This window comes from Ovis canadensis, chromosome 7 (assembly GCF_042477335.2).
Source record: "Ovis canadensis isolate MfBH-ARS-UI-01 breed Bighorn chromosome 7, ARS-UI_OviCan_v2, whole genome shotgun sequence".
Taxonomy (NCBI): domain Eukaryota; kingdom Metazoa; phylum Chordata; class Mammalia; order Artiodactyla; family Bovidae; genus Ovis; species Ovis canadensis.
This window is the reverse complement of record NC_091251.1, coordinates 55159961-55180776: the sequence shown is the minus strand read 5'-3', so window position 1 is coordinate 55180776 and position 20816 is coordinate 55159961. Positions and strand designations below refer to the sequence as shown.

Sequence of the window (20816 nt, the reverse complement as noted above, 5' to 3'; positions counted from 1 at the left end):
GTATTGTCCTTTATGCCCAGAAAATGTAAGTACTAGAAATTGCTAGATATGACTCAATATCTCTTTCCTCCATTCTAAGCTAGACACATTTAAGTCAATAGTAAGTGCTTTTCCCACCTTCCCTTGTGGCTAGGTATGTGGTCATGTGACAAAGTTCAAGCGGAAGGCTGCAAAAGTGATCCATGCAACTTCTGGGTCATGCCCTCCCCTTTCCAACTTCCTTCCTTCCTACTGGTTACAGTGAGGTTTTTATGGCAAGAAGCCACTTTAGACCACAAAGCAAGGAAAACATGACAGGGATGATGTAACAGTATGACAGAGAAGCCTGGGTCCCTGGGAGATCTTGTCAAGGAGTTCCCTTACCAGCCCTGGACCACACACTTCTGGGCTGTTATGTGAAAGACAAATAACTTCTAACTTTTGTCAGTCACTGTGATCAGGTCTCTGTCACATGCAGTTCAACCAACAACTTGATTAATGGAAAGGGTCAGTCTTAGGTTATTTTTTACACTTTAAGTATTTTTGGAATTATCAATGAATTCCTTTCATCATCCAAAAAAAAGTTTAAGCATTGTTTACTAATCTTAAAAAAAATTAAGACAGCATAGAATGAAGTTTGGATAACATGTGCCTTCTTCCTATATATGAAAAGAGAAATGAAATCTACAGTTTTGAGAAATAGTTAATTACACCATATGCCAGGGCAAAATCATATACAAACTCCCTGCATTTGTATCACCCTTTAATCACACCCCATGGCACTTCATTTCAAGCTTTTTAAAAAATAGTTTTAATAAAGAAAAGTTCTAGAAATAAAGTCTGCATAAGGAATACTCTAAAAAACCTCTGTGCTGTGCTCAGTCGCTCAGTGTGTCTGACTCTGAGACCCCATGGACTGTAGCCCGCCAGGCTCCTCTGTCCAAGAGCATTCTCCAGGCAAGAATACTGGAGTGAGGTGCCATGCCCCTCCTCCAGGGGATCTTCACAACCCAGGGATCGAACCCAGGTTAAAAAAAAACAAATCTCTAGGTCAATGTATTATACTTTTCCATTTAAAAGGATGCTGAAGCTTCTTAAATTTTAAAATATTCTTGAAAACCAGTATTGTATGTGTACCAACTTATACCTTTAATTTACAGTGTTGTTTGTTCTCCATATAGAATCATAATGAATCATTCCTCAGTAATCCCACTTTGTTGACTGTCCATCAAAAAAACGAAAAAACCAAGCATGCTGATTTTACTTTCCCCTGGAGGAATAACAGTTTTGGCAGAGTTCACATAACCTCCTTGGTCACCTTTGTGACCCAGAGGCCTGTATTATAAGATGACTGTACAAGACAAAGGAGTCATATTCCCTCCATAAAATAGAGAAAAGAGACCTGGTCTTCTTGGGGACCGGATCTGAAACAATGGCCTAAAACCCATCTCTAACTGTATCAGAATAATGCACTAAGGATCCTTTAAATCTGTAATAATATTATGCCAGTGGCATTTGGTACCTTTTAGAGGCTCATTAAAGCCCTGTGCATCTGCACACCAGACACTTTCCTGGTAGACCTTAGAGACTTACATGTAATTATATAACAGATAAGGGACTTATTTCCCCCATCTTCCCAAGAGTATGCCAAATGGTCCTTTTCTCCCCTGTGAATCATAACACCTAACACTAGTATGATTAACTTATATTCAGTAACAAAGGGAGGATTCCAGAGTTTCTTCACTTCCCTCTTAGGATGACTGAGCCAGCATGTTCTTGAGAAACCCTTACACTTTCTCTCACAATAGTCAAATTGAAGCTGATAGTCAAAGCTCTGAATTCTCAGTTTCTCTCCCCCTCTTCCCTTTACAGGAACATAAGCAACTCAACTCCACAGGCCTGATAACCATGGTAACAACATGCTCTGTGATTATGAGTGTGTTTGTTTTTTAAAATGACTCACAGATTGTTCCCCTAGAAGCCCCAGACAAACAGGTTTCTGGCTGGTTTATAAAATCTATCCAAAGTTTCTTACAAATTTCTTGCTCTTTGTAGCACAACCGGTGTGATGGAAAGAGAGTCATCCAATCAATATGTCCTTTTCTTTAAGGATGAAAAAAATCCCTCTTGATTCCTTAAACACTCCAAGATTAATCAATTTAAAATTCGGGTTAATAATGAAATTAATTTGAGTTTGTACACTGGAGATAATGAATCTGTTCCTAATTTAAATAATTAAGGTATTTCATAATGCAGTTTTAGAGATCCAAACGTAATAATCAGATGAAAAAATCAGTAGTAAAAAATATCAAATAAAATAGCTTACATCTGTGTGTACATGTAAAATGCTTTAAAAGAATAAATGTCTTTTTTTATTAAAATGAATTTTCTTTTCCTTAACACTGTCTAATCATAACAATGTAACTTGATTCTAGGGTAAATGTAAGTCTTAGTACCGAGACGTTTTCAAACCAAGGTCTAAGATAAAGGTTCATTTTTAAAAAGCGAATATGAGAGATGCCAACATTTGGAAGAACTGTAGACTACTTCCATCCATTTATCAATACAAGTTATTTAAGACCCTGTATGTACTTAGCACCATTGTTTATAACTGAACATTGCAATAGAGCTTAGGGAAGACCATTTTCCTACTGGAGACAAAGGCCACAGGCATGGTTTAGTCCCTTATCTCCTCTCAGAAGATCCTCTGTGTCACAAAGCACCATTCTGGATGAGCTTTAAGTCAGAGGAATCATGACCCAGTGATCACCTTGGGTCTAGAATTCATAGTCCTGACTTGGGCATCACAGATGACTCTCTTCAAAGGAAAACAGATGTTGGTAATCTTGGTATACTGATTTTCCTCTGTTTGAAATGGAAATAAACCCTATTTTAAAAGAGATTTAAATAAATTTTATACATATCTATTTAAATTAAAATGTGAAGTATCCTAAGGCTTATTTATGGTATAATTTATCACACACACACACATACAATAGTCATTAAAAATTAATTTCTCCAAAGTGCTATATATTTTATGTACTGTTACCAATAATATTTTTTTCCCTAGAGTTTGAAGGGATAACCAGACTATACTGGTTAGGATAGATTAGGTTATACTGTCATAATTAACAACCCTCAAACCCTTTAAGAAAGAAAAACTCATTTCTCCTCTCTCTACATGTCCACTGTAGGTCAGTGGAGAGACCATTTCTATTGTCTTTATTCTAAGAACCAGGCTTAAGGGCTCAGCCACTGTTTCTGTGCTTCTACCACAGTCAATTGCCAAGGAATGTATTCACATCCTGGTTCTTTTAAGCTTTTTCCTGGAGGTGACAAACATCACTTCTGCTCACGTTTCACTGGCCAGTGCAAGACACACGGCTACATCGAACTAAAGTAGACAGAGATGTGTGTCTATCATAAGTAGGGGAGGAAAACTGGAAATATTTATGACTAAGCACATGCATTGGTGAACAAATAACGCAAGCTTGAGACCATCACTTAAAGTCAAAACACTAACATCTGATTATGCCAGGGAAGAAGGCTTCCTTGGGTGATTCTTTACTCTAAGTTCTGAGCACCTGTCGCTCTTACTGGATCATAATCGTTTCTGCTAAAACCCGCTAAGAACCCCAAAGCTAGAATAAAAGATACTTGCCTCCATCTTTGTGGTAACAATAATAATAAAATAATAAATTTATTACTGTGGTAACAGAAATAAAAATAACAATAATAGCAGCTACAATTCTGAATAGTTAATTACTATCTGTCAGGCACTATGCTGAAGCTGAAACTCCAGTACTTTGGCCACCTCATGCAAAGAATTGACTCATTGGAAAAGACTCTGATACTGGGAGGGATTGGGGGATTGGAGAGTTTATTTTTCATGTTTAAATTTTTTTTCACAGTTTTTCTCATATGGCTCTGGGCAGATCAGATAAATACCCTTCTTAAACACAGCTCTGTTGGAAAAGCCTAGAAATTAACATTTACTTTCCTGTTTAAAAATGCAAATAGAAGAGTAGGAAGCACTCAGTCATTTATTACAGAGAAGATACTCCCACCGTTAACACTAACCTGTTACAATGATAAGGCACAGAAATACACCTGGGGCAAGCCGCCAAAACGCCAGCGATGACAGCAGCTCCGCTGCAGTTTCTCTTTTCACTGCTGTCCTCTTACAAACCCAGCCTCTGCAATGGAGTCTCATATGGGAAGTGAAGAAACCACAAAGAAAAAGCAACACTGATCGAACTGCATGTTGGCCCTGGAGTTGCAAAGTGAAAACCCACTTTCAAAATAACTCATAATTAGAAATGTCAGATATTATTCTTTCTTCCCTTATACACGCCATCATCAACAAAATGCATGGCTCTCCAGAGAAAACACAGTTTTCATTTAAGTCTGAAAGACAACGTACACAGAACCCTTGGCCTCTCTTGGTCATTTCTTGGTCCAGGGTGGATTTTCTTTAGATCAAATTGATTATAATGACCAGTCAGCAGCACTCATTTAATTATATATATATATACAATTACAAATGGTGCTGGAGAAGACTCTTGAGAGTCCCTTGGACTGCAAGGAGATCCATCCAGTCCATTCTGAAGGAGATCAGCCCTGGGATTTCTTTGGAAGGAATGATGCTGAAGCTGAAACTCCAGCACTTTGGCCACCTTATGCGAAGAACTGACTCATTGGAAAAGACGCTGATGCTGGGAGGGATTGGGGGCAGGAGGAGAAGGGGACGACAGAGGATGAGATGGCTGGATGGCATCACTAACTCGATGGACGTGAGTCTGAGTGAACTCCGGGAGTTGGTGATGGACAGGGAGGCCTGGCGTGCTGCAATTCATGGGGTTGCAAAGAGTCGGACACGACTGAGCGACTGAACTGAACTGATAAAATTATAATGCAGAAATGCAGGACTGGTTGTCTAAACTAAACGCCATTCTTAATGCTCACCAGGACCTGTTGTAATTTCTTCTGGAATCATTTGTTTGAAGGTGATTTTTTTGCTTAGACTCATAGCAGCCATTTTGTATTTTCTTCCAGGACTCTTTCTCTAATCTACCTAGATCATCACTATCAACAAAAACAAGCTTTTCATTTGTGTATAGGAGTGTGTTTGTTTTTCTGAAAAGAGAATGCATGGAAACACTGTTCAGCTCAAAGTTGTGTGATCTTGATAATTTTGACCTTTTTGAGCCTTGATATCTTCATGTACAGGATGGAAATAATATAGCGGCAGACTCTGCTGACCGCCCACTCGATAATCAGTCACCCTTCATCCTTGTTAACTGAGTCAGATCTTTTGTCTGGGGTCTGGTGACCATGCTCTTCAGAAAGGCAGGGTTGTGCCATGGCCTCACAAGAAAACAAATGAGCCAATTTCAGCAGTTCTGTTGGCCTTGCTACTAATAGGGAAGGCACGGCGAGTTGTGAAGGTGAATTCTGCTATGGGCGGCTTTTCTGTAACATTAAGGAGGTATATGGGCATTTCACTGTGCCTCCAGTGAAACTGAAATCAGCCTATAACTGAAATTGTAGTGAGCTGGCCTCAGAAGACAAACCAACCTGCTCAGGATGTCAGAATAGGAGGAGAGAAAGATTTAAGGTCGCTAGGAACACTGTCCAGCTAGGAGGAGGTCCTCAATAAATGTCCTATTGTTTACACGGTTTCGGTAGGGTATTCTTTCACCGGCATCCAAAAGTATCCTGATTGAAAAATATTGTTCTCATCTCATAGAATTACTTTAAAAGCTAACGGAGACATAGAAAACAAATGTATGGTTACCTAAGGGGAAAGGAGGTGGGGGAGGGATAAATTAGGAGTTTGGGATTAACAGATCTGTGCTACTGTATAAAAATAAACAAGGTCCTACTGTATAGCACAGGGAACTATAATATCTTATAATAAACCATAATGAAAAAGAATATGAAATATATATATGTATATCTTAATCACTTTGCTATACACCAGAAACTAACACAACATTGTAAATCAACTATACTTCATTTTAAAGAAAAAGCTAATGGAAAACAGTAACATGTATAAAGTCTCCAGCACACAGAAGCTCAAACAGAATGCTCAACAAATGCTAGTTCTCAACTTGATTCTTGAAACACACTCATCCGGACATGAGTGAGTGCTTGGTGCTGTGTAGTTTGAATGACTCCCCTGTGAGGTTTTCCCTGGTTCCCCCAAGTAGAGTTAAGGGCAGAAGTCACTATTTTCTCTACTTTATTCATCTAAGAGATCATACCAAATATCTAAGGTGATTTTAAACAGTAAGATTGGTGTTTAATTCCGACGACAAGCCCTGTAGTGCTGGTGGCAATGCAAAAGAAGATTATTAAACAGAGTAGTCTTCCTGACTACTCTGACTACTAAATCACTTTGATCTAAATACAATCTCACCCACATATGCTCAACAGAGACGCCAAGTGTTCTGCATTTGTAGTCTACCTAGTTCAACTGGAAAGCTGCTTTCGGCAGAGGAAGGACATTCTATAGATTCTTGCACAGGTGTGTGTGAAAAGGGTCACACTTCAGCTGGAAGTCCACCTCACCCTCATTTCAGAAAGATACCTGTACTTCCTGCTTGGGAACTCTCTCCCCAAAGCTGCTTACATGGCTTACTCCTCACCATAATACAGGTCTCATTCAAATGTCATCTCAGAGGGGCCTTCAGGGATTACCCAACAAAAGTAAAATCGCCATGACTACACCATCATACGCACAATCTCCATCATTTAGTCTATTTCTATTTTAATCCACCTCAGCACTTATCACTGCCTGGTATTTTCTTGTATAGTAATTTGTTTTTGTCAGTAGAGAACAATCCTGGCTGATTCTGATTTAATTAGTCTGGGTTGAGGTTGGGCCACAGGTATTTTTTCCAAAGTACCTCTCAGTGATTTCTAATGTGCAGCCAGATCTGAAAACCACTGATTTACATGTTTACTGGGTCTCTCCCAACACTACAATGTAAATTCCAAGAAAACAAAGAACTGGCCTGTTTTGTTCATCCAAGTATCCTAGGCCCTCAAAGGACACAAGGCACACTGCAAACATTCAGTTAAGACTTGCGGACAGACTGACTAACTATATTGTAATTTCATCAGTATTTGTCTGTTTCCCCAGTAGTTTATGAGCTCCTAGAATATCTAACCCACTCTGCATCAAAAAGTAAATGACCCATGAAAGTTCATTAAACAAATGATAAACTGCATTTGTGAACCCAAAGGCTTTCACTAAAAAAAGAGGCAAAACCCTCACCAAACCCACAAATACATATGAGTTGATGAATGTGTTAATTAATTGGGAGGAATACTTTTACAGTATATATGTATATCCAATCACCATGATAAACACTTTAAATATCTTATAATTTTATTTGACAATTACACTTCATTAAAACTGAAATTAAAACCAAAGAAAAACCCAAGCTGTTCTCACGTGCTATAAAGAAGACAAAGATGAAACTGGGTGTGGCTGCTATCCTCAAAGAACTTACAAAAAAAAAAGACTGCCATTGCCATTATATACGCTAGAATGCACTAACTGCTGAGAGAAAAGAACAAAAGACTTCAGGGGAAATAAAGGCTGTTTTTTATTGGGGAAGGAAGAAACCAAGGAAACTTCATGAAGAAGTAGCATTTGAACTGAGTCTTACAGGATGAAAGGACTTTGGTGAGGCAGAGAAGCCAAACTACAGAGGTGAAGCGTAGAAAGAGCAGCAGGAGAGTTCTAGGGAGGGGCAAGAAAACCACCAATCAGCCCATCGGGAGGTCAGGAGAACCAGACCTAAGACACCAACTGTCAACGTGGGAAAGAGCAAATAGTATCAAGGTATGTTTCCAACGACAAGGCAAAGGTCTGAGCGACTGACTCCACCTTGACTGGTGAGGAAAATAATGGAATTGAGTTTTCCTAATTGAGGGACTAAGAGAATGGGGTGTCATTAATAGTCATGGAATCAGGTGAAGAACTGGCTGTGAGTGGGGAAAGGCAATGGCAAACACTGATTCTGGTCTCAGTTTCAGTGGGTTGCCTGTTCTGCCAAGTCCGTAAGGTGCTTGATGTGCAAATTTAGAGTAAGTTAGAGATGAAGATGCAGAATTAGATTTGGAGCTGCTCTCCACCCCTGTGACAATGACAGAAATCTTAGAAAAGGATTTGATAAAGGAAGAGGGAGAAATTAAGTGGCAGAAGAATCAAATCTTGAGAATACTCATATTTGAGGTGCAGAACTTGGAGTTAATGATGAAGTTGGGAACCTTCAGATAGGCATGAAGGGTGCTAGAATATACCACCCCCAAATATGTCTCTTTGGCATAAAAATATTTTGAGCAGATTATTTTGGGAAATCGGACAAATTATGAAAACAGACTAGAAGTTACATTTTTGTAAGGGAAATTTACATTTATAAAGGAAATCTTCATTTGTAAGAATGCCTCCCTCTCTGGTCCTAGGAAAGAAGGATAATTAACTTGATAGAGAGTCTCTCGTCAAAGGACCAGCACCAACTTAAATACGCGTATCAACTCTTAACTCTTATTTACTTCAATTTTCCTGGCCACCTCCCCATAACTGACCTCCTCCACTCCTCCCCCTCAATTTTGTCTTTAGCTCAAGGTGGTATTTAAGCCTGAGTTCTAAATCGCTTCTGAGAGCTACTCATTCTTCCTTGGTACCTCCCATGTATAGATGAGGTATTCAAGTTAATAAATGTCTGTTTGCTTTTCCCTTATCAACCTTTTGTTACAGGCTTCCTAGAACTGAGAAGGGCGAAGGGAAAACTATTTTTCTTCCCCTACAGGCAGGAAGAAAACAAAGTTAGCAAAGGTTACCAAAGTCAAAGGGAACCTTTGTTGGCAACAGGTTTATTTAAAGTTTAGTTATAGTGTAAACTGACTTCCCTGGTGGCTCAGACCTTAAAGCGTCTGTCTACAATGAGGGAGACCTGGGTTCGATCCCTGGGTGGGGAAGATCTCCTGGAGAAGGAAATGGCAACCCACTCCAGCATTCTTGCCTGGAAAATCCCATGGATGGAGGAGCCTGGTAGGCTGCAGTCCGTGGGGTCGCAAAGAGTCAGACACAACTGAGCGACCTCACTTTCAGCACACAGCTGCACTCACTTCACATGCTAGCAAAGTGATGCTCAAAATTCTCCAAGCCAGGCTTCAACAGTATGTGAACCGTGAACTTCCAGATGTTCAAGCTGGATTTACAAAAGGCAGAGGAACCAGAGATCAAATTGCCAACATTTGCTGGATCATCAATAAAGCAAGAGAGTTCCAGAAAAACATCTATTTCTGCTTTATTGACTATGCCAAAGCCTTTGACTGTGTGGATCACAATAAACTGTGGAAAATTCTGAGAGAGATGGGAATACCAGACCACCTGACCTGCCTCTTGAGAAACCTATATGCAGGTCAGGAAGTAACAGTTAGAACTGGACATGGAACAGACTGGTTCCAAATAGGAAAAGGAGTACATCAAGGCTGTATATTGTCACCCTGCTTAGTTAACTTATATGCAGAGTACATCATGAGAAACACTGGGCTGGAGGAAGCACAAGCTGGGATCAGGATTGCCGGGAGAAATATCAATAACCTCAGATATGCAGATGACACCACCCTTATGGCAGAAAGTGAAGAACTAAAGAGCCTCTTGATGAAAGTGAAAGAGGAGAGTGAAAAAGTTGGCTTAAAACTCAACATTCAGAAAACGAAGATCATGGCATCCGGTCCTATCGCTTCATGGGAAATAGATGGGGAAACAGGGGAAGTAGTGTCAGACTTTATTTTGGGGGGCTCCAAAATCACTGCAGATGGTGACTGCAGCCTTGAATTAAAAGATGCTTGTTCCTTGGAAGAAAAGTTATGACCAACCTAGACAGTGTATTAAAAGGCAGAGACATTACTTTGCCAACAAAGGTCCGTCTAGTCAAGGCTATTTCTTTTTCAGTAGTCATGTGTGGATGTGAGAGTTGGACTATAAAGAAAGCTTAGCACCAAAGAATTGATGCTTTTAAACTGTGGTGTTGGAGAAGATTCTTAAAGGTCCCTTGGACTGCAAGGAAACCCAACTAGTCCATCCTAAAGAGATCAATCCTGAGTATACATTGGAAGGACTGATGCTAAAGCTGAAACTCCAATACTCTAGCCACCTGATGTGAAGAACTGACTCACTAGAAAAGACCCTGATGCTAGGAAAGATTGAAGGCAGGAGAAGAAGGGAATGACAGAGGATGAGACGGTTGGATGGCATCACTGACTCAATGGACATGAGTTTGAGTAAACTCTGAGAGTTGGTGATGGATGGGGAAGCCTGGTGTGCCAAGTCCATGAGGTCACAAACAGTTGGACATTACTGAGCGACTGAACTGAACTGAATTGAAACAAGTTTGCAGGCAGAGGAAAAGGTCAATAAAAGGAAGAAACCAAATATGTAGGAAGCAGACAGAATTATCATCAGAACATAGCCCCCTAGAAAGTAAAAAGAAATGAACTGACACGTTCCAAGTAAAGAGTTGACTTCTGGATTGAAAGAAAGGCTGTGCTAACACAAGCTAGGAAGGGAGGAGAAGAAAATGAAGGAAGACAGGAAAAATTTTGAGGTGGTAAAGAATGAGGTTGAAGAATTCCATAATACATACATTCTCTGAAAAACAAAAAGTGACCTGCAATGAAAAAAGGAAATGGGGGGTTGGATTTCATTGTTTTCATTGAAAATGCAGAGTGGAGTAAAAAAGTGAAATAAAAAGGAAAAGGATTTTCCAAAAACAGCAAAGTCCTTGCTGGTGTTGCCAGGACTCTGAAGTGAAGCCGTCACCTCAGTTTCCAAACCCTCTCCTTCAGTTCGGTTGCCGGGTGACTGGGACAGAGGATCATGGGAAAGCATGACCTTGACAACCCGGCTGACAAGGGGACAAATGGAAGGCCGAAGAAATGGGGAGGAAGGGTCAACCACCCAGTTTTTCTAAATCTTTCAAACATTAAGAGCTGACCATTTAAACATATTTGCCAAGAGATAAAAGGGCTGATTTTGTTTCCTATCTTCACTTCTAAGAAACATGTTACCACTAGAGTTTGAGAATTGAGCTCCCTCTCTTTTAAAGTTTAATGAAGTCCCCCGGAGATTCTGAACACTGTATGAACATCGACTCCCATTAGACATAACTCGTTTTCTTTAACATAAGAGTTTTAGGGAACCACATACATTTCTAATGCTCTTACTTGAAAATCTGAATCTCAGTTCCACAGTGACATCTTTACATGTGAACAAATTTGAACAGAGAAACATAGCATATAAAATGTAAACATTACCTTCTTTTTAAACAAAATAATATGGTCTTCCAAACAATTTTTAAAGTGACGAAGTAGAATGACTTTCTCTAAATCTTTTCTCTACAATGGAGGAAAGTAAAATGGAAATTGAATTGAGAAATGAGGTATTAATCAACTGTGCAGTTCTAGAAAGGTAAATTCTGGGTCTATTTTATAATCCATCACTGAGGGGGTGATACAGGATAGGTTTGTTCCCAGGTAGTTTTTAGCTCCACCGTCCGTTCCGTGATGTCCTAGCCTTAACCCAGCGCTGTAATTCCCCTCTCCCATCTGGATCTAGTAAAGCCAGTCATAGGTCTTCCCAGTAACTGTAGAATCAACAGATTGGCAAATTTGAAAAAGTTGGGGGCCATTATCCAACCTCTTAGTACACACACAGAGTGTATTACAAAAAATTAACATACACATTAATATACAATCTTTCAGGAGCTCTTCAAACCATTCAAGGTCAACATCTTCAACCACGCCATCTCGGGTATCATTGCTGTTCATCAGAGTCCTCCCTAATCATTCCACTCAGATGTCCTCAGCCCCATCCATACCCTACCTCTCTGATTTTGGAATAGAGAGTGAAATCTGTGGTGGAGAATGAAACACAGGGGTCTTTATTGTAAGATGTGAAATTTGGATTAGAATCACATTTTGTTAGTAGAAACTTCTCTCAGAATCTGTTGTTGTTTAACTACTATAGCCCCTTTCCAAGATTAATCCTCTCTATCAGAAAAAGTTCGAGAAAAACTTAGTACTGTCGTTGAACTTGCTACCTGTTGGGCATTTTTTTCTCCTGAAGCTAATGTGTAGAGACTATAAGGACACTGAAGTGACAGGTCCCTCCTGCCTCCTTTGTGGCAGCCTGGCCAGCAGGATCACTGGTCTACAATAAGGGTTTGAATTTCACTATCCAGTTCTTGATGTTACCAGTTACCAGGATCTATGCAGATTTGCTTTCTCCTTTTCAGTTTAAAAGTTACTTTTGAGAGAAGTATTTCACTTGGGCAGTGGTAATATTGGTGCATGCAAGAGATTAAACACAAATATTATAGTCATGATCTTTCTGACACACTATGTTAAGAGATGCCACCATTTAAATACATCTCCTTGAAAACAACCCAATTTAAAAAAAATGGGTAAAGGACTTGAACAGACATTTCTCTAAAGAAGACAACAAATTGCCAATATACACATGAAAAGACATTCAACATCACTAATCCTCAGGGAAATGCAAATTGGGACCCTAATGTGCTGTAATGGAAATATGTTGTGTCTGTTACATTGTGATGCCTGCTTAATCGTGTCGTCTCTTTGCGACCCCATGGACTGTAGCCTGCCAGGCTCCTCTGTCCATGGAATTCTCCAGGCAAGAATACTGGAGTGGGTTGCAATTTCCTCCTCCCGGGGATCTTCCTGACCCAGGAATTGAACCCTCCTCTCCTGTGTTTCCTGCATTGGCAGGCGATTTCTTTACCACTGGTGTCACCATAGTTGCTATGGAAAACAGTATAGTCATTCTTCAAAAATTAAACACAGTTACCATATAATATAGCATTTAATCCTTCTGGGTACCCAAAAAGAAGTGAAAGCAGGGACTCACACAGATGTTTGTACACCCATGATCATAGCAGGATTAGTCACAAAAGCAAAAACAAGGAAGTAACCACAATGTCCATCAGTAGATTAATGAATTAGAAGATATAATATATACATAAAATGGAATATTATTCAGCCTAAACAAGGCATAAAATTACAATTATATGTCACAATATGGACAAACCTTTAAGACATTTTGGTAAATGAATTAAGCCATCACAAAAGGACAAATACCACATGATTCCACTTATATGAGGTGCCTAGAGTAGTCAGATTCATGAACAGAAGGTAGAATAGTGGTTGCCAGGGGGAGGAGGGAATGGGAAATTACTGTTTAATGCAACAGATTTTCAGTTTGAGAAGATGAAAAAGCTCTGGAGATGAATGGTGGTGATGGTTACAACAATGTCAACATACTTAATGCCGCAGAATGGCATACTTAAAAATGGTTAAAATGGGAAATTTTGTTTTATATATATATTTAACTGCAATTAAAAAAATATCTCCTGGAATCTTTGAGATGGTGGCAAAGACTAAGAATAGACTAACTTTTCCTGATGCAGGAGAAAAAAGGGCCTGAGTACCTACTATGTACCTGACAGGCACTCACAAATCATACACAAAAGCAAAAGCCAAATAAAACCATAACACGACAAACAATGATGAAAAAATACCTTGATTATTAACCCTTCTTTACAGTGAAGAAAACAAGGTTCATAAATTAACGTACAAGGTCAAGGAGCAAGCACTAGTGGTAGTATTCAAAGGCAAATTTGCCTGCCTCTTGAAGCCTGTGTTCTTTTCACTCTACCATGCTGTTTTCTGCTCCCACAGTTGTCTTTGAAGAGGCTTTGTGCTTTGACTATAGAGCTTTTATACTTAAAAGTTGAGCCTGCCTTCTGAAGTACGCTAAAAAAGTCAGTCAACCAAACGCATTCACTAGGAGCCCACCATGAGGCCCAGGACTGGCCAGGAAATAATGGAGTCGTGTTTCCACTCTGCCATTAGCCATATGGCAGGGGAAAAAACACACACACACACACAATTAAAATTTCAGTGTCGGCTGACTCTAAACACTCTGGACAAAAGCAGTATGTCTTTTTATATTCTGTATGGCCAGAAGAAGTGGAAATAGTCCCATTTTACAGGCTAGGAGTTTCTTCACCTTTTTCCTAAACCTCCTACCATCATAGCTACTGATCTGCTGTTACTCATTCATGTTGTGCTTCAAGCTGGAATTTAACAATTAAGGAAATGTTTTGGGCTATGCAAAAATAGGCATCTCTTGTTCAACGTCTTTTTAAAAGAGAGCAGGGGGTTTCTGGACTCCCCTGTGTCTATGACCCAAGGTTTCATTTTCTTACTCTTTTATGAAACACAGAGAGAAGTAAGGCAGATTGTCTCCACATCCCCACACAAAGCAGGGTGTTGGCATTACCTAGTGAATCCAGACTGTAGATGAGTAAGTACCAGAGGGTGAGTCCCATTTTCACTCATATAGCCCAGACTCCCAACTTTCCATTTCATGACAGGCGGCTTGAGCATATAGCTGCAGTTAGGGGCATTCTGGATCCAAGATCCACCCAAGATCTCTTCTTTGGGTAGATGATCTTTACGTATTTTACTCCAGGAGACATACAGCAACTGGAGCCATGGAATACGTGGCATGCCTTGTTTTGCCCACAGGTTTGATTAAATTCAACAGATCTGTCAGGGGAGCGCCATGGTTTCAACACCAGTAATACTTTGCCTGTTAGTCATCATAAACAAGCTCAGAAAATTAGACATTTTATCCCTTAAGGACCCCAAAATTCTTATTTCTGAAATGTGCTGTTACCCCACATATTTTGAGAAGCCAAATCAATTTCATAAAGATGACATTAAAAGAAACTTCACAATTGAGAATAATGATAAAAAAGGAAGCATATACACTCTCCATGGCATATTTAGTATTTAAAACCCACATTTTAAAAATTTATGAGTGTCTAAATAGGACCTTTTTATTATTTTTACTCCACTATAAGCAGTTCTTTCTTTCCTTTGAAAATGTATCTCCTTTCATTCTAAAAATGCAAGACAAAACGTTTTTACCAATGGTCATTTATTGCTTAACCATACTTCTTATTGGAGACAAAGGTTAATTTTTAAAATCAGGCTATGTTGGGATATTAAACTCTTCCTCCTACATACTCTGCGAAAAGAATCTCACAATTTCATTTCTAACCCGTTAGACCTATTTACTGCACTTGTATGTATCATTCACAAATATGAACAAGCCAGGGCCACAGACTCTCAATAAGATGACCCAGTGCTCAAGAAAATCAAAAAATAAAAATCACGTTCTGATTTCACTATTTTGTCCATGCACAGCATATGCAGGTAAGGAAACAACTCCGGCAACACTTTAACATGTTGTCCCTCACCGAGGCTAATATGTACCTTGACCTAGAGCTGAATAAAATCTATATAAACATAAAATCCATATATACACTCCTATCTGATGCTAGATAAGTTAAACTCGCCCCACTCCTTTGAGAAAGGATGCAACTTTAGGATAAGACCCACTGGCAACTGATAGCTGTTTCTAAGGTTATCCTGAGAGCAGCTGCAGAGCACAGAGGGAGGAAGACACCGTTTTTTAAATGGTAAATACTGTCCCTCACATACGCAATTCCAGCCTTTGTTGGTAAATTCTGAGTACAAAAGGATTTACTCTCCCAAAACAAACAAACAACATAAAAAGCCAAATCACAATCCTCATGCTGCAACAGACCACTCCAGTGCTCTGTGTAAGAAAGATAATGCAATTAACATTTTACACCACTTTCACCCCTGAAACCGGACTGCGACGCTCAGATGGTCAGCCCACAGCTTCACAGCCCCCATTGATTTCGCCTGGGCTCTGCTTTTCTTACAAGAGAACTCTGCAAACAGCTTCTTAATATTTAGCATGTTTTCCTGATGAGTCACGGAAGCTAAGCACTAATGAGGATTATTTTCTCAAACCTAGGTGTCACAAATTTGGTCCTTCTCAAAAGTCCTCCTAACAGAATCCATCCTGATCATTTCCTCCCATCCCCGAACAATGTGCCTTTCTTCCCTTCGAAATCTGCCCTTAAAACCGCTGGCGGTGGTCATTTTTCCCACTTAACAAGGAGCAACACGAAAAGCATTTCCTTTACCTTGGCTCCCGAGGCTGGTCCGAGGAGAGTGGCTTTCCTCCGCCCTCCGCGCCGCTGAGTGCAGGCGAGCTCCGGTGCAGCCCGCCCAGCCCAGCCCCGCAGTAGTAGGAGCTGCCCACTGAGCGGCAGCCGTTGTGTGTATGTGTAGCAGCAGCGCCTGCAGCCCAGGGACTAGTCCCCACCCAGCTTTGTCTTCAATCATCGGTCTTTCTACAGGAAGCAGCGCATCTCCCACTTCCTCCTCTAGCTTACAGTGAGCTGCTTACTTCTTTCCCTCTCCTTCCATTTCAGGGCTCACTGGAACCCTTTGCCTGTAAATCCTCTTCCCTCTTTTGTTCCAGGTCCCTTTGGTCCTGTCTGCTGCTTCCTCCCCCTCATTGCCTCCTGCTTTCAGCCCCCTTCCACGCACACAGTCTTTCTTAGCTTGAACTTGGTTTGTTGCTGCTGCTGCTGCTGCTGTTGTTTTGAGGGGTCCGCAGCCCCTGACCACATTCTACCCCTGAGATCCAGTGCCAGCCTCCATGGCTTATCCTGATTTACTGGGGTCCCTACCAAGCCAGCAAGCTGGGAGCTTGCAGCTTCTTGCTGAAACACTTCTGTGGCCAACATTCCCGATGCTTCATTTCTCCAAGGCCCTACTACATTGAGCTTTGGCTTAACCCACGTGCTCAGAAAAGAATGGCCCTAATATATATTTTTGTGGGGCATAGGAGATAAGAAATGCTACCTGTGACCTAGTAGTGAAGACGTATTCCCCGAGAGATTCTCAGTAGTGGGAAGGAACGAGGTGGGGCTGAATGCTGGATCTTCTCCCCCCAGAAACAGAGCCCTCTGCCCTACACTAGCAGGACTGAAAGGACCCTTGCCATTCTCTCGGCCTTTCCCTTCACTTTAGGAGGTGGTGGAGTGTTAGCAATAAGGGGAGAGACTGCAGGCAGTCTGCCCACCAGTATTTGAGTCCACACTGTCATTACTGGCTATGAACTTGGGCAAATTATTTAACCTGTACGTGCCTCAATTTCCTCATCTGCAAAAATAGAGGTGATTAAAGTCACACCCCATGGCACTAGTGGTAAAGAGTCCACCTGCTGACGCAGGAGACTCAAGAGATGCAAGTTCAGTCCCTGGGTCAGGAAGATCCCCTGGAGGAGGGCATGGCAACCCACTCCAGTGTTCTTGCCTGGAGGATCCCATGAAGAGAGGAGCCTATCAGGCTACAGTCCATAGGGTTACAAAGAGTTGGCATGACCGAAACAACAGAGCGCAGGGTCATACCCCATAGCAGAAATTTGAGGATTAAATGAAATGATGCACAACATGATAATAATATTTTCCTAAAACATAAGATACGTTTGACATATCAGAGCTCTTTTTAGAGGATACAAGCTCAGAGATGGTGAGTAACTTTAGCAGTCAGCAGCCAAACCAGGACCACTACTTGGTTTCCTGATTCCCCATGGTTAGTATATTCACCACTAAACCTCATTGCTCTTGGGGCTCTGAATTTATTCATCTTGTGAGTCATTCTTCCTCATTAGGAACACAAGGTGCTTTGGGGGAAGCTACAAATTAAATACAGGCTGAGGGTAGGGGTGGGGGGAATCCTTCTAGTGTCCAGGCAACATTGTTAAGAAACCTCTCCTCAAGAATCAGTGCTTGGAAAGCTAATCTTCCTGGGCAACAGAGTAAATTCTCAACTCTACATTTTAACCCAGGCTTGCCTCACCCCTCTAGCAAGTAAACTAACAAGGAACATTGGAAAACTAGGGCTGATATAGGATAACTCTATCATCAGGGAAGTCACCAAGTGAGCCTTCCTATCCCACCTAAAGGACCACAGCACATTAGCCTGGAAGATATAGAATTCAATTTCTATGAAGTGTTCTGAGGCAGTCCCTGGGATACCCTTTGTTTTGGTTTGATATTCCATGAATAAGAATTTGCTTATTTCTTCTACTTAGAAATCTTTTATCAAAAAGGACCCTGAAATCAACTCATTAACATCAGAAAATTATGAATGGATTGTTTTAAGATTTTAAATGGGGAACTACTTTTGAACCACCAGTAACCAGAACTGTAGCAGGAGAGGAGTTCATTAAATCCCCACAGCCTCCTATAGCCCAGTGATCAGACATGGACTACCTCCAAGTCAGGAATCCTGGTGCCAAAGGTTACTGGAAGCTTTTAAATGAAAATTTAAATATATATGATATCAAGTCTAAGAAAAATAAGAAGCACAAGTAAGAATGGTTGGAGAGATTATTGAAACAAATTTTTGGTCAATTTTAAACTAGCAGCAGATGCTGGCATGAACTCTGGATTCAAACAGGCCTCTTTTTCTTAATGTTGTTTAAATCATCTCTGCCACCCTTCTCACTTTCTCTCTCTTAACCATGAGAGTGGCTGGTCCTCATCTTTATGTCTACAGAGGGAAATCTCTTTCAGACGCTAAAGCCTCTAGGAATTTGGCCTGCTGCCTTCCGATCAGTTCTTCCATCTCTGGCCCCAAGACAGTGGGTTAACCTGCCCATTGCTAGAAAGTAGTAACCAATCTCTCTTCAAAGCTAAAAACTATATTTTAAGATCTTTTTCTTTCTGTCATTAATCTCATTGCTTTCAACTGATTCAAATAGATTCTTTTTCTGGAGAGAAAGAAAAATGGGGTATAGATGGGTCAAGAGAGATTAACCTAGTTCAGAGCTCTTAACACAATCATGGGAAATATGCACACTCAGCCTGCAAGGTGTCCATTTCTTAGGAGACACAATTACATCTCACCATGACATGTTGACACCATCAGTAAATGAACATGAGCTTATACATAAGACAGAAGCCTCTAAAAATGCTCCAACAGTCATCAGTGGCTCTGTTTGTAGGCACGGATACCTTGTACTTTTTACATTTACTTGGCAGATAAGGTGGTAAGGAGGCTATGATTTTGGCTTGATATCTCTACTGTGTTATCGAGCATTCTAGCTGGATGCTCCTTGGAGTTCTTTAATATTAGTATTTCCCAAATTATATACATTGCCTCATCCAAAGCTTGTTCCTCTTTCTATGTTCTCTATTTCATGCAGTGAGGACTACAAACCAGTTGCCCTCAGCAGGAATATAAGAACAGTACCAGAACCATCTGTCTTTTCAACCCTAAGTCTGGTTTAAGGTTCCTCATCCTTCACACCCACCATGATACTAGCTCTTCAACCAAACTCCTCCTGTCTATTACCCTGGCCAGCAATGCTTTGGTCTTCCCTAGATGACTGCAATGCTTTATGTTTCGTCCCCGTACCTCCAGTCTCTCTTCTAAGCCATGCTCACTAGCAGTACGTCTCTAAGATGAAGAGGTGAGCAAGTCACAGCCCTGCTATAATTTTTCAGAATCTCTCTTTATTATTGCTTGCAGGCTACAAGTCTTAATTCTTTTGCACGGCACAGTGGGCCTTTTATAATGGCACCCACCTCCATCCCAGCCTTATTAGCTAACCAGTCACAATCTGACCCACAGTCATGGCTCTCCTGGGGTCGTGCTCATCCCTCCTCCACATCTTAGCACATGATCTCCCTTTCACCAGAAGCCCTTATTCTTTCCTCCACTTTGTCTGCTAGTGACTCCCACTTACCCCTGTAAACTCAACTTCTCGCAGAAGCCTCCCATTACCATGCAAGCAGGGCTATCTTCCTTGCCTCACGAGAGCACAGGGCCTAGCCTCTCTTTCCATAGCAGCACTAACTGCAGTGTTTTAATGAGTTATTAAAATGTCCACCTCACTCATCAATATTAGCCCTAAAGGCTAGGGCCATGGTCCGTCACATGCTGCTGCTACTGCTGCTAAGTCGCTTTAGTCGTGTCCGACTCTGTGCGACCCCATAGACGGCAGCCCACCAGACTCTGCAGTCCCTGGGATTCTCCAGGCAAGAACACTGGAGTGGGTTGCCGTTGCCTTCTCCAATGCATGAAAGTGAAAAGTTAAAGGGAAGACGCTCAGTCGTATCTGACTCTTAGTGACCCCATGGACTACCAGGCTCCTCTGTCCATGGGATTTTCCAGACAAGAGTACTGGAGTGGTTGCAAGAGTGCTGGAGTGGGTTGCCATTGCCATTTACTTGTTACATAGCAGGTACCTAACAGGTGCTTGTGTAATGAAAGACCATCATTGGCAGAGATTCCAAAAGTGCTCTTGTTTTCTTTTGGGTGCGTGGTGGAGAGGGGAAAAGGAAGTTTCTGATTTGAGAAGTTGGTCATGGGGTAAGAAGCAAGAATCCCTCTACTGTTTGTTTGTTTGTTTTTTCTTTTCCAAATTGTCTGCAGAAAGCCGGGGTACATACATATATTCTGAATATTTGTTCTCTATGTAACCCTGGGGAATCTGGGGTAACTCCTGGTTTCATTTCTGCACTGAATTGTTTATAAAGAAGCACAGTCTGGCAACGAAAATGTAATTTAGAAAATAAATTTTAAAAAGAAGCAGAAAAAAAGAAAAAGGAAAGAAAGCTATTGTTTACTTGCATTTCTGGATAAACTTATAAGAGACTAATTTATAAGCCAGAAACCCTTGTCACATTCCCTCCTGCATTTTCTGGCTTTTGCCAACTCATAGCTATCCCAGAGCCCCTCACTGTCCAAACTCTCCCTCTAATCTCATTAAATACTGTTCCTCCCTCTGCCTTCTCCCTTTGCCTTGCCCAACTATTTCTTTACTATTCTGCTTG

At 40.9% G+C, this 20816-nt stretch overlaps 1 protein-coding gene across 5 annotated transcripts in view; it reads right to left on the bottom strand.

Moving 5' to 3' along the window:
• GNG2 (G protein subunit gamma 2) overlaps positions 1–16412 on the bottom strand; it is a 129700-nt gene extending 113288 nt beyond the window's left edge. Inside the window, exons 1-4 of one of the 5 annotated variants that reach the window (XM_069596174.1) lie at positions 15755–15839; positions 11742–11913; positions 11317–11397; positions 4060–4249 (exon numbers count right to left, since the gene is read on the bottom strand). The gene's annotated coding sequence lies outside the window, so the exon portion shown is untranslated. Of the gene's footprint in view, positions 1–4059; positions 5269–11316; positions 11398–11741; positions 11914–13598; positions 15840–16106 lie in introns of those variants that run through there. The other 4 variants (XM_069596173.1, XM_069596176.1, XM_069596172.1 and 1 more) reach the window with 4 other exon arrangements.
• Between the last annotated feature and the right edge of the window lie 4404 nt (positions 16413–20816).